The following is a 15,190-nucleotide window of genomic DNA, read 5'->3' as shown; positions in this document are numbered from 1 at the left end:
CAGCTCAGCACCAGATAGCAGAGAATACTGAGAAGTCAATATAAATCTTGGACATGTCTCCATCTCCTGGAAGCAGAGGAGTGCACACCTCTTGGAACCATAGCTCATCAGGCATCGAACATATCCTTCAGTGTCCACAGCTGGAGAGGATCCCCTTGGTTTCTGCTCAGGCGCCCGGGCAGAATGCAAATGAAATGGGGCCACAGTGTGTTGCTGCCTGAGCCTGGTGTGAACTATTAGCCCCAAGTGACTCTCCCTCCTTCCCAAATGATTTATTGTCAAGGGAATGTCTCCCTCTCAACCAGTAATGATGATTTTCAAGGGGCCCCAGATGATGTCCTTAGGAAAGCCCAATATTCCAGTAGTGGCCATGACCTTCAATGGGAATCTAAAGATGCCCACCATGGGCCACCAGTCATAGTGTCCCACATGAGGACACCAACAATGCATTATTCTGGCCACCCTATAGTACCTTCTAATAGACTCTTTAACATCTAAAATATTATTGCCTCCAACCCTGCCTTCTGCTGGGTGCCAGGCATGACTCCTTTCTTTGGCTCAGATGTTGTCCCTTAGAAATCCCCACAACTGTGGAATGCCCCCAGATGAGTCCCTATCATTGCTGACTTTAGAATCCCAGTACTCTGTTAGCCAGCTAGCATCCTAGAAAGACACCTTACTACCAGAGCGGCCCGTACCTGCTCCACAAAGAGCAGAGCAGAAGTGTAGGGCCCTAGAAAGGGCTCCCAGGAGAAGAGCCCCAGTTCAAAGTCCTTACTGCTGCCAGTATGAGAACTGTGGAAAAGCTTACACTAAGCTCTCCCACCTCCTGAGTCACCAACGCACACACACAGGTGAGAGGCCCTATAAATATGAGTGGGAAGGTTGTACGTGGTCTTTCTTCCATCCTGATGAGCTTGGACGAGATATATGGATAAATACCAGATACCAGATACATATATATGATCAGTGCAGCCGAGAATTCATGAGATCTAACCATCTCAGGCAACACAAAAGGACTCATCTTCGGGTGCCAGGATCCCCCAATCCACAGGCCAACAATGAACGGATAACCTCATTTTGGCTTCTCCACCCAGATCCTGCCTGCCTCTGACCAGCTAGTCTCTTTAGTAGTTATAGACTTAGATGCAGACAGAAAAAGATTATGAGGTAGTGTTGAATGAAGCCCATACGAGTTGGACCTTGTCAGGGACTCTTCAAAAACTATCTTGGATGTCCTTACCTCTTTGGGTCCACCTACTTTTGCTGAGTTTAGCTACATGGAAAGATGAAGCAACGTAGAGATTGGGATCTTTATTAAAAAGCTTTTCATGTCACTTCCCAACTTGAAACCCTTCAGTGACTGTCCTTTACCTGCTACAAAAAATCCAAGTTCCTTATCTTGGTCTTCCATAGTTTCCAAAGCCAGGCTATGTTCAAATCCTGATTTTACCACTTGTTAGCCATGTGACCTTGGGAAAGGTTTTCTAGTGAGAAAAACACTATTAGACTGTTTGGGACACATCTTATGTATTCAATCAGATTCTGCCCAGAATTCACCAGCCACATGCCCAGAGTTTCTATCTCCTCCTACCACTCCCAGACTTGGATGGAATGGCCCACCACAGGGCCTGGGATCTGGCATCTCAAGTAGCCACTAGTAACACAGAAACCTGGGGGAGTTAATCCTCTTGGGTAACATTTAACTAATGGGAGTTCGGAGAGACCCAGGCAGATAAATTCCCTGTTCTTCCCTCCCTTCTCTGAATTGCTGCAAGGCACTGTTTCTCCAAACAGTACAGCCAATGGGGAGATCTCCCAAGTAGCCAGTGAACACACCTGCTGTGCTTCAAGGCTTGTCATGAAGCAGGGCCCCATCTGCTATCACCCTGCATTACCTTCCATTCTCCCCTGCCTTGTTTTTCTTTTCTCACTCTCAGTGCCTTGAGTTTACACCATCCAAATAAAATATTGGTACTTCGTTCTTATTTTAAGCTCTGTTTTCTAGGTGACTTTGGGGGTGGAGGATATTAGACTGGGGCGGAGAAGGACAAAACCCCACTGTAACTTTGCCTCCTCCTTACAGAACTCAGGTACCAGATACCAAGTATTAAAAGGCCCGTTCTTCCCTCTCCCCTTGAATTGAGGGCATAATGGCTATCCTGACAACTCAAACAGGTAGTTCAAAACCTCATTTCTGAGCTTCTCAGCCAGCCATTTGATCAGCAAACTAATAGAAAGGAATTTACACCCAAGCTCTCCAGTGAACTTTCAAGTGGCAGAGTTGGGATCCCAACCAGGATCTGTCTACTCCAGAGGTACATCTCTTCACTAAAATATGATGCCTTCTACAGATGCTGCCTGTGCCTAGTCTAACGCCAAGTACTGCCAGGTGATACCACAGTGAGATGAATCAGGACTGGTTCCTGCAGTCCAGGAACCATTTGATCTAGTGACAGAGGTCCACCTAGGTGCAGTGACCATGGAGAAGAGGAGCACCTAAACGGGAATGTCAGAAAGGCATATGCACCCTGACAAAGGATTGATCCCACAACCTTGGGTACATGCCCTGACTGGGAATCAAACCAGCAGCTTTTCGGTGCATAGGACCATGCTCAGCCAACTGAGCCACACTGGCCAGGCTCAGCAAATACTTTGAATCCCATAATTCAGAAAGCATCACAGCTGTGGGGATTCATGGTGGATGGCATGGAAACAGTGTGTCAGGGAAGAAAAGAATTCTCAAGGAGCTCATGGGGCTTAGCCACACTTCCCATTTCCTGGATTTTTACCCTTGGTCATGCTTGGTGCTAGACACTAAGAATTCAGAACATGATGGTGCCTGCTATAGGGCAGAAAAATAATGGACAACAATTCTGAAAGTGCTGCGAAGGTGAAGAGCTGAACCTCTGCAGGTTCAAACTTATTCTGAGCAGCTGGGGATGTCCCAGAGCCTTAGCTATGCCTGCCCTCTCACCCCGACCCTAACTCTGTACTGCATGCACCTTGGTCTGTTCTAGTGGCCCCAGTGTACCTGAGCCAGGCCTCTAGGTCCTCCATCCAAATTCCAAGCAAGGGGAGTGGATATGATTTTCTTTTAAAATAGGGACAAGGAGGTGCTCATACCCAATTACTGGCCCCAAGGACTCAGCTTTCCAGCACCAAAAATCTCTTTTATTCCCACCTGGGCACTAAGTCCCTTCAATGGTGAGGGGGTGATAGGAGAAGAAATCAAACTATCCTTTAACCAGTGATTACACTATGTATGCGAGGTTTGGCTAAGCCTTTCCCAGTATTAACTTATTCAATACAAGGGTAGGAAAGACAGCGGGTTCTTGAGTAAGACTAGTAGATTTTGAATCCTGCCATTTCCTGGCTGCGTGGTCTTGGGCAATTTACTTATCTGTTGCTTCTGTTAGCAGGTGGGCAAGACTGGATTCAAACTAAAATGATAATCACATTTAAAAAATGGTTTCTTTGACTGCCTTAAGAGAGGAGAGGGTTTCAGAGCTCCAGGTGACAGTTGAAGGAGGCTTGGACTAGTGGAAGTGGAAGATTAGAAAGATTTAGGAGTGATAATTAATGGGATTTGGTTGAGGACATGATCAAGGATGACTCCCAGGTTTTTGGCTTGAGTTATAAGTAGCACAGAAGAATGGACGAACTTTGTTAATTTATTTTCTACTTTTATGATTTGTTATACAATGCAAAAAGTATTATTTCCCATGTATGCAATTTAAAGAATAATAATAAAACTTATCTACCCTTTTATGTCATTTGAGAAAAACTAGATACTAATTAATACATCTGAAGCCTTTGAGCTCCCCTCCGATCAAATCCCCCCATCCTCCATAGAGGTAACATCTATCCTGAATATTGGTTAATCTCACCTTTGCTTTTATTTGTCGTTTTTACCATATATGTACCTATTCTTAAACAATATAGTGATTAGTTTAATGCGGGGAGAAAAAAATGTCCTCAGGAATGACATTATCATTGCTATCACTGTGGCCTCCCAAGATGACTACTTAGATTGGAAATACTCATTTCATATAAAAGCTCTGATTTCAGGTAAAAATCTACCTCATGCCCTAGCCAGTTTGGCTCAGTGAATAGAGCATCAGCCTGCGGACTGAAGGGTTCCGGGTTCAATTCTGGCAAAGGCACATGCCTGGGTCTCGGGCTTGATCCCCAGTAGCAGGCATGCAGGAAGCAGCCGATCAATGATTCTCTCTCATCATTGATGTTTCTATCTCTCTATCCCTCTCCCTTCCTCTCTGAAATCTATATATATATATATATATATATATATATATATATATATATATATATATGTATTTTAAATCTACCTCATTCCTAGACTCACACATTAGACATGGTCCTTAGAATTGTTTGTCTTATTGTGAAAATGGTATTTTAAACACACCAAACCAACTGTATAAAAGGCAGAACTTATTAATCGTTTTGTAAATTGAAGAATCTTTTCCTAAGGCAAAACTGCACATATTAAGTGATGAGTTTCACAACTGTGAACTGTTAGAAGTTATTCTTTTTAATCCAGACATGGTTGTCACTCTCTTCGTCCCTCTACCAAAATGTGAAGCTGACTCAACCAGCACTACATATTACTTAACTATAGGTGCTAGGTAAAAGACCTTAAAATGGCCCTTTAAAGAGTGGTTAAAAATCTCCATTGAAGAACATATTCAGCGATCATGCTCACAGCCACACAATTAAAACATGGTTTCGATGCAGATGTGAGATCTGATCTGCCTATCTGACAAATGGAACCCCCCAAAATCTAAATTCTTAACATAAGCAAGCTAACCATATAATAAATGACTAAATTTCAGACAAGTTTTGAGCCCTGAAGTCAATGTTTTTAACTATGGGCCATGTTCTCTCCCTTGAATGTTTTACTGATTTATATATTTTCCATGAGGAACTATGGAGTTCCAAAAATTATTAGTGTTACACCTTTTTTGCACTATTATTTTGGAGAATTATATGCGCAGAGGAACTAGTCTTTTTTCAAATTAAACTTTTCATCTTGAGATAATTGCAGATTCACACGCAGTTGAATTAGCCTGTATATCAGTTACCCCATTTTCCATATGGTAACATCTTACAAAACTACTTCTCATTTTCACGCATGCATCTACCTGCTGCCATAGATGAGCTGCTACCTTTATGACATAACAATGAACCACACAAGTCTCTGAAATATGGCTATATAATCATGAATATATTGTCAAAAATGTTTTTATAAAAAACAATGGTAATTAATTTAAATTTTTGTTCATTTCCTGATTGTTTAAAATGGCATTTTATAATGAACAAAGATAAAAAACCTTAACAATATCACACAAAAAATTTTAGTTAATAAACAAATTCAATAAAGTTGATGGAAACAACATCAACATGTAAAAATCAACTGCATTTCTATATATTAACAATGAACAATCCAAAAATAAAGAAAACAATTCCAGCCCTAGCCGGTTTGGCTCAGTGAACAGAGCGTTGGTCTGCGGACCACAGGGTCCCAGGTTCAATTCAGGTCAAGGGCACATACCTTGGTTGCAGGCTCCTCCCCAGCCCGGGCCCTGGTTGGGGCGCGTGCAGGAGGCAATCAATCGATGTATTTTCTCTCACACTGATGTTTCTCTCTGTCTTTCCCTCTCTATTCCACTCTCTAAAAGATCAATGGAAAAATATCCTCGGGTGAGGATTAACAACAACAAAAAAAACAATACCATTTATAATAGCATCAAAAACAACTAAATATTGCCCTAGACAGTTTGACTCAGTGGATAAAGTGTCGGCCCTTGTACTGAGGGGTCCTAGGTTCGATTCCAGTCAAGGGCACATACCTCAGTTGCAGGCTTGACCCCGGTCCCAGTCGGGCATGATGGAGGCAACGAATCAATGTGTCTCTCTCACATTGAATGCAGCAGCAACAATAAGAAAAACAAATCATCTATATATATAAAAGGCTAATATGCTAAGTGTCCCTCCTAGTGGTTATGATGTGCACTGGTCATTATGATGTGCACTGACCACTAGGGGGCAGACTGTCAACGCAGGAGCTGCCGAGCTGTGGCAGCAGTGGTTCTCGGATGACACACCCCAAAACAAGAGAAGAGGGAGCCCGATTCCTCGCGAGGCCATGCGATTCCACCTTCGGCTGTGGGTTATATTGTTGCTGGGGTACTGTCAGCCCGGAATCTGGTTTACTGCACACTTGCGTTTGTGTTCCACACCCTGTACGACAGCAAATTTGCCGAGTGCCCTCTTGTATTCCGGGACCCCTTGGGGGATTTTGGAGAGCCGGTTTCAGCCCAATCCCTGCAGGCCAGGTGGAGGGACCCCTGCTCACTCCGCAGATGCAGTGGAGGGACCGCAGGAGGTTGGCTCCAGGGTGTGTCCAGCCCATCTCGCCCAGTCCCACCCCGCCAACCACCTTCTAATTAATTTCCTTTCGATGTGCATAAATCCGTGCATTAGGCCACTAGTTTTTAAATAAATTCCTAAGCCCTAGGAGGCAGCGGATCAATGATTCTCTCCTCATTGGTGTTTCTATCTCTCACTCCCTCTCCCTTCCTCTCTGAAAACAATAAAAATATATTTTTAAAGAAACGCCACTAGCCCTGACCAGTTTGGCTCAGTGGATAGAGCGTCGGCCTGCGGACTGAAGGGTCCCAGGTTCGATTCCGGTCAAGGGCATGTACCTTGGTTGCGGGCACATCCCCAGTGGGGAGTGTGCAGGAGGCAGCTGATCGATCTCTATCCCTCTCCCTTCCTCTCTGTAAAAAAACAATATATATTTTTTTAAAAAACAGAAAACAAAAAAAAAAACTACACTATAGAAAGTGGAATATAAAGACAAGTGAGAAGTACAAAATAGTGTCAACCTGAAATCCCACCATCCAGAGGCAATCATGGGGAAATGTTAACACGCGTTTGGTTTTAACAAAACTGAACTGTTACTTTATTGCTTTGTAACCTTTTTCCTCCATTAATTAAAATATACTGTAAATATTTTCCTGCACCATTAAATATTCTTCTAAAACAATTTTTAAATGTTTTTATTGCTTTTTTAAGAGAGAGCAGAAGGGAGAGGGAGACAGAAACTAGATGTGAGAGAGAAACATCAATTGGTTGCCTCCCATACGCACCCTGACTGGGGACTGAACCCCAAACCTGGGCATATGCCCTGACCAGGAATCAAACCAGTGATCTTTGGCACATGGGATGACACTCACCAACTGAGCCTCACTGGTCAGAGCTAAAACATAAATTTTAATGGCAGCACAGTATTCATCTGATAAAGATGACATAAGCTTTTTTTTCAAGCTAAGAGCACCTAAAAACCTGTATGCATTTGTTGCAAGAATTGCAGCTGCCTACTAAAAGGATATACTTAGAATGACTGTTACATTTTAAAACGAATTTTTATTTATTCAGACCACAAGTACAGCAACTAAAGGCTACTATGTGCACTAACTATTATAAAAGTTTAACTGAGAACAAATAAGTTAACACTTATTTTACTAGTATATTCATTTAGCCCAGCAGGAATGGCTCAGTTGTACAATCCTTGGTAGGGGTATATACAGAAAACAAATGATTGATGTTCTTTCTCTTTCTCTCTCTCTCTCTCTCTCTCTCTCTCTCTCTCTCTCTCTCTCTCTCTCTCTCATCTCTCTCTCTCCCCCTTCCTCTCTTTCTGAAATCAAATCAATATATATTTCTTTTAAAAACACAATAGGATGGATTGCTGCACGGATGGAGAATTGGACAGATGGCTAAATATGTGATAAAATAGGCATAGTAAAATGTTAAAGGTAGAATAGGTGGTGAGAATATGTAAAATCCTTTCAACTTTGGTAGTAAGTTCGAAAATTTTCAGAATAGAGTGTTAAGTAGCTTCTAAACTACAAAATATAATAAACGCCATACCCTAAAAACACTATCACTTAAAAGAAATCAAGCCCAGCCAGCGTGGCGCAGTGGATAGAGCGTCAACCTGAGGATTGAAGGGTCCCAGGTTCAGTTCCCAGTCAGAGTACATGCCCGGGTCATGGGTTCAATCCCCAGTGTGGGGCATGCAGGAGGCAGTCGGCCAATGATTCTCTCTCATCATTGATGTTTCTATCTCTCCCTCTCCCTTCCTCTCTGAAATAAATAAAAAAATATGTGTGTGTGTGTGTGTGTGTGTGTGTGTGTGTGTGTGTATATATATATATTAAATCAAGAGGGCAACCTGTTTTTTGTACTGGCAACAAAGGAAATAAGACAACTTGTATTTTTACAAATATAGTGTAGTTCATTTTAGGCCAACTCCCCATAGTATAGTAAGTTTATTTATTTATTTTAATATATTTTTATTGATTTCAGACAGGAAGGGAGAGGGAGAGAGAGATAAAAACAACAATGATGAGAAATAACCATCAATTGGCTGCCTCCTGCATGCCCCCTACTACTGCGGGTCAAGCCTGCAACCCGGGCATGTGCCCTTGACCAGAATGGAACCCGGGACCCTTCAGTCCGCAGGCCAACACTCTCCACTGAGCCAAACTGGCTAGGGCTAACTTTATTTTTAAATCTTCAATATGATAATATGTCTGTAATTTGTTTTAAAATAATTCAGTGAGGGAGACTTGGGTGAATATATATGAAATTCTACTAATTACAAGATGGTAATTGTTGAAGCTTGGTGATATGTACTTGCAGTGTTCTATTTTCTTCTTTCTGAATATGTTGTAATTTTCCAGAATAAAAAAAGTTAGATATACAGAGTATTATTTTAATACCTAGTTCAGTGTTCTATATCCTAGAATAATGACCTGTAAGCACTCAAATGTGTTATAAATAAGCACTTAACGTAAAAAAAAAAATCTAGAGTTTAAACTTACACCCTTCTGGTTAAATTCAATTAAACATGGATTAATGCTTATTTGTGAATTCATTTCATAAACACATCCAAGTCACTCATTTAAGTGTCCCTTGCCCTTAGCCCTCATTGGGTTTTCCTACAGAAGACTCAATCACCAGCAACATATACACAAACTGATAAAAATAAAAAACATATCTAACATTTATTAAATATCTAACATATGACAAGCACTGTTCTAGGTGCTTAATGTGCATTACCTCATTTAATCCTCAGAACTACCCTGTAACATAGGTACTATAATTATCCCCATTTTACAGATGTGCAAATTCAGGTACAATACAGGTTAGATAACTTGCACAAAGTCACAATGCAAATAAATTGTAAAGCCAAGATCTATAAATCCAGCCGATAACTCCCAAATCATACCTTAGCCAGATCTTAATTACAATGTACTTAAAAAGTAAAGGTTTGCTTTTAATATAGTTAGTAAAGAATAGAGAAACATATTTTTAAGAATTCTGGAAATACGTTTGCAATATTTGAACTGCGTGGAGCCTTTCTTCTTCTTCTTTTTTTTAATCCTCACCCAAGGATATTTTTCCCATTGATCTTTAGAGAGAGAGTGGAAGGGACAGAGGAGGGGAGGAGAGAGAAACATCCATGTGAAACATCAACTGGTTGCTTCCCAAATGGGCCCTGAAAGGGTCAGGGATCAAACCTGCAACCCAGATACATGCCCTTGACCAGGAATCGAACCCATGACCCTTCAGTCCACGGGCTGATGCTCTAACCACTGAACAACCAGCCAGGACTAGATGGGATCTTTAAACAATTGAGTCCTATGTCCTGAATTTACACCAATTCAACCATGGTTATAATTAAACATATTCTAATTGACTACAAAAAAATTCCACAAATAGCCTGGCTAGCATTAATTACCCCATGCACTCGGAGGTTCAGAGGTTGAGGTTGCAGTCAGGGCATATGTTGGGGTTGTGGGCTCGATCTCCAGTAGGCGGCGTGCAGGAGGCAGCCAATCAATGCTTCTCTCATCAATATTTCTCTCTCTTCCTCTCCCTTCCTCTCTCTGAAATCAATAAAAACATTTTTTTAAATTCCGCAAATATATTTGACACTATAAAGAAACAGTTCCCAAGGGACACAGAATAATATCTACTTCACCACTGTATTATCCCCCAGTAACTAGTGGAACAGCCATTTCATAAGTATTTGTTGAATAAGCTGAATGATTAAAAGTCTGTATCTTATTTCTATACTTAGATGTTTGCTACTTTGCAAATAAAATAAACTGTTTAAATGTTTTATATTAAAAATATAACTAATCCTGGCTGATCCGTAAACCATAATCTCCTAGAAAGGTACTAATCCTTGTGTTTATGGACAGTCAGTTCTAAATCTGCTGGGTACCTCCATGTTCCTTGATCTACTATTATAGTCTGCATCTAGAAAAATATTAAGAGTTACCAGGACTTGACATGAGTTCCATAAATCTGATCCAAGCTGCTGGGCTTTGCCCACTCTAATCAAAGAATATGAGAGAAGGTTAACTGTTCTGTAACCAACTTTTCGCTTATTCCACATTGCTCACCATAATAAAATCATAGGTGATAAATGGAGATCCAAGTTGCAGTAATATATAAAAACATATGACACACTCCTACTATAGCAGGCATCAAGACTACTACTCTTCCTAGCAAATGTAATCTACACAATCTGACATCTAACGGTCATATTGTCAAACTGGCTATTGAATTTAAAACAGGTCAAAATTATGGACTATGCAAATCCAAAGTAAAAATTGCACATTGCAACAGGGAGCACATACAAACTACTTTGAGATTAGGGAAAAAACACACCTTTTTTATCAAAAACAACTATCTCACTGATTATATACTCTTGGAAAGCTCCCTTAGCCTCTCTGAGCTATACTGTAGTGATTTCAGTAAATAATTACCTCACCTTAATTTAAATAGTAAGGAAACAACTCTTAAGCAAATGAACAGGAATATAAGTATCAAGAAGACCCTAGCCCGGCTGGCATGGTTCAGTGGTTGAGCATTGACCTATGAACCAGGAGGTCATGGTTTGATTCCTGGTCAGAGCACATGCCCAGGTGACAGGCTTAATCCCCAGTGTGGGGCGTGAAGGAGACAGCCTATCAATGATCTCATCATTGATGTTTCTATATCTCTCTCCCTCTCCCGTCCTTTCTGAAATCAATAAAATTTTTAAAAAAAATAAGATTCTAGCCCTAGTTGGTTTGGCTCAGTGGATAGAGTGTCAGCCTGCGGACTAAAGGGTTCCAGGTTCGATTCCGGTCAAGGGCACATGACCAGGTTGCGGGTTCGATCCTCAGTAGGGAGCGTGCAGGAGGCAGCCAATCGATGATTCTCTCTCATCATTGATGTTTCTATCTTTCTCCCCCTCCCTTCCTCTCTGAAATCAATAAAAATATGTATTTAAAAATAAAAAGGTTCTAAATAATCCAGTGTCACAATAGAACTACTTCCTTGAGACTGTGGCAGTGATAGAAAAATGTAAAAATCACTGTAAGACATAACAAATGTACTTTATGTTCTCAAACAAGAGTTCTGACACACTATATAGAAAAATACTTTGTTACTAAATTATGAAATACATAGAAAAAATCCTAAAAGACCATTAAAAAACATAATACTATACCAAGAGCCCTAAACAGGGTGAAGTAAAATAATCTTGGTTCTAGTTCTAATTACTAATTAGATCTCTGACCATAAGCAAATTTTTTTTAATATATTTTATTGATATTTTACAGAGAGGAAGAGAGAGGGATAGAGAGCTAGAAACAACGATGAGAGAGAAACATCAATCAGCTGCCTCCTGCACACCTGCAACTGGAGATGTGCCCGCAACCAAGGTACATGCCCTTGACCGGAATCAAACCCGGGACCCTTCAGTCCGCAGGCCGACGCTCTTTCCACTGAGCCAAACCGGTTTTGGCCATAAGCAAATTTTAACTTCAGTTTTCTCACTTGTAAAATCAGAGAACTTTATTAGGTGACTGTTATAGATACATTCCAGCTATTAAATTTGCTTCTGAAAGAGATCAATCCAACCTAATATTTGATTTTAAGAGTAAATCAGGTGCATGTCCACTCCTAGAAATAATACCCAATTAGCAGTTCCCTTTACCTCTGCAATGTATAGGTCCAAACATTCCTCCATTTTAATTGACACCATACTTGGACTAAAGGAAGAGTCTATCTCTTTAAGGAGATCCAACCCCAAATTGTATTTCTGAAATGCTATTGCCTTACTCTTTTTATCTAAGTATGTCACAAGACTGTTATATAACCTACCCGGTCATAAGGATAGAATTTTAGAGCTAAAAGCGCATTAAAATGTGGGAGTGGACTAGATAAAAAGGAAAAAATGAGTCCTATGGTCACACAATTATTAGAAGACCCAGAACTAAAAGTTACAAAAGCATGGTCTTAGTCCAGTGCTTCTTCAATATTTCATTCTATGTTCCATGACCTGAAAATAACTTGACTTATTTTATATTGCCCAAAGTTTCGAAGTTTTTTTCATTCCCTCACGAACTATTTTAACTGTTAAGTGGACCAAGCAAGCAATCATCACTGAATGGGAAATACAGTAAAACCTCGATATAACGAACTAATTCAGGAAAGGGGTGTCCATTAAAGCCAAAAGCTCATTTTCATTATATAATAGAGTAGGTTTTCTAAATTCATATGTTAAAACATTAACATTAACCTGTTTTTACTTATGTAGACACATTTGTGTAATTAAAATTAAGTGTGTATGAAAAGTTTAATTCCACAGAAATGTTTTCTATATGTATCACAGTAATTTTAAATTTATACTAAATAGGTCTAGTGAATACATGCATTCACCAGTCACTGAGAGCAAACAAATGCACACAGCTAGGACGTGGCTTAGCGCATGTCAGAACATCAGTCAGCATGCCTTAAAACTGCTGCAGATGCCTTAACTGGTGTGGCTCAGTTGGTTGGGCATCATCCCCGGCACTGAAAGGTTGCTGGTTCAATTCCTGGTCAATCCCGGGTTATGGGCTCACTCAATCCCCAGTTGGGACATGCAGGAGGCAGCTGATCAATACTGATATTTCTCTCTCTCTCTTCCCTCTCTCCCACTCTTTCTCTCTCCAAAACTTAATAAACTATTATTTAAAAATAAACTGCAGAAAGTCAAGCCACGTGACAAAAGAACCAATTACTGTGCCAATTTGATGTGATGACGTGCTAATCATTCACCTCTTGGATTTAAATATATGGACTATAGCCCTAGCTGGTTTGGCTCAGTGGATAGAGCATTGACCTGCGGACTGAAGGGTCCAGGGTTCAACTCCAGTCAAGGGCACAATGATTCTCTCTCATCATTGATGTTTCTCTTTCTCTCTCTCCCTCTCCCTTCCTCTCTGAAATAAATAAAAAAATATTTTTTAAAAATAATAAATAATATATAGATTATAGTAGATATGTAATATTTATGTCAGGGAAATTACTACAGTGTGTTTTTTTCCCCAACATATGGCCTCTTTTGCTAAAATTTGTTAAAAATAACAGTGGGTCCGACCAGCAAGGCTCAGTGGTTGAGCATCGAGAGGCACATGCCAGAGTTGCAGGCTCAAACCTCAGCATGGGGCATGCAGGAGGCAGCCGATCAAAGAATCTCTCTCATCATTGATGTTTCTTGATCTTTTACAGAAAGGAAGGGAGAGGGAAAGAGAGCTAGAAATATCGATGAGAGAGAAACATCGATCAGCTGCCTCCTACACACCTCCTACTGGGGATGTGCCTGCCACCAAGGTACATGCCCTTGACCAGAATCGAACCTGGGACCTTTCAGTCCGCAGGCCTACGCTCTATCCACTGAGCCAAACCAGTTAGGGCATTATTAATGTTTCTATCTCTCTCTGTCCCTCTCCCTTCATCTCTGAAAACAATAAAAATATATTTTTAAAAAACAACAGTGAATTTTAACATGTTAACTTAATTATAAGTAAATCTTAGTTAAAAGCATTTTAAAATTAACACGGTGTTAATTTTCACATATGACATACAGACTAGAAATTTTATCCATTAAATCTGAAGTACATTAAATCGAGGTCTGCAAAATCGAGGGTTTACTGTATATACTATAATAAATCTTCTGTGCCCATCATTCCACTCTTTATTTTTTTTAATTTCTCATATGTCAAAAGCGAGAGACTCAACAATCCTCAGAGATCTGGCCCAAGAGTAAGGACAAACTTCTTCCCCCTCTCATTTCCTAATTTTTAGAAAAGTGCATGCAACAAATAAAATTTATTAACTATCATTACACAAATAATTTTTATAACTTTAATAAAGCAAACTTATTAAGAGAAGAGCATGTTTTGTCCTCACTCTTAAAATTGGATCACAACTAGGTCACACTACTCAAAACTCAGGAACATAAACTATACCCATGTTTCCTTAAAAGGATATCATTAAATATGAATAGTATCCACATACAGGAAATACTCCATTCTCAGGCAATTTTCTTGGAAATCAGAAATACAGTAAACAAGAAATAGGAATTAAAATAAATGTAGCTATATAGATATGGTCCCAGCAATTTCTTAAAAGGTAAAATAATATTTATACCATTTAATAATACTCAAAACCATGAAATTCTTACTTCTGAAAGCATAATTACATAAAAACTTTCAGAGCTGGGTTTTAGAGAAAGCAATAGCAAATTTAAATATAATATCAACGATAAAAAAGTTAGAAAAATCTATTAAAATTGTTAAAGATAAAGCAAGAGTATAAACATTATATTCTTACACATGTCTATGAACATGTTATAAGAACATTTATGGTCCTTTTACTTCTGATAAAAACTAGTTCTGTTTTCCATTGAATGCTATTCCCCATCTCTGCCCACTATAACCTTTCTTTTATGTTGAAAATCCTAAGCAAATCAAGTGACAATGAAGTTTCAAGACCATAATAATTTAAATAAAAAGGAAAATAAATCTGGAAAAAACCCTCCAGCAAATATGATGAAAAATTCACATATGTATACTATTAAAATATCAAACACAATTAAAAATATTGTCTTTATACTAATTTGACAAAAAATTAGAAACAATTTTCATAAAATATGCAATTAGTAAAAGGTGTAAAATTGCCGTTACCCTCTTTATAGCAAGTTACAATTTTACACACAACACCTGGAATAGCAATAATCCCCAATAAATGAACAGTGAAATGGGTATGCTCA

General features: G+C 39.6%; 1 protein-coding gene and 1 pseudogene across 13 annotated transcripts in view; one reads left to right on the top strand and one right to left on the bottom strand.

The window, feature by feature from the left end:
- ATRX (ATRX chromatin remodeler) overlaps window positions 1–15,190 on the bottom strand; it is a 349,866-nt gene that overhangs the window by 295,496 nt on the left and 39,180 nt on the right. The gene's annotated exons all lie outside the window — the stretch shown is intronic.
- LOC308239428 (Krueppel-like factor 17) lies at window positions 54–1,114 on the top strand (annotated as a pseudogene). Its single transcript has one exon. The product of its transcript is annotated as a Krueppel-like factor 17 (transcript).

The sequence above is a fragment of the Plecotus auritus genome (assembly GCF_963455305.1).
Source record: "Plecotus auritus genome assembly, chromosome: X".
Classification (NCBI taxonomy): Eukaryota; Metazoa; Chordata; class Mammalia; order Chiroptera; family Vespertilionidae; genus Plecotus; species Plecotus auritus.
The sequence above is the reverse complement of the archived record's forward strand: the minus strand, read 5'-3'. Positions and strand labels throughout refer to the sequence as shown.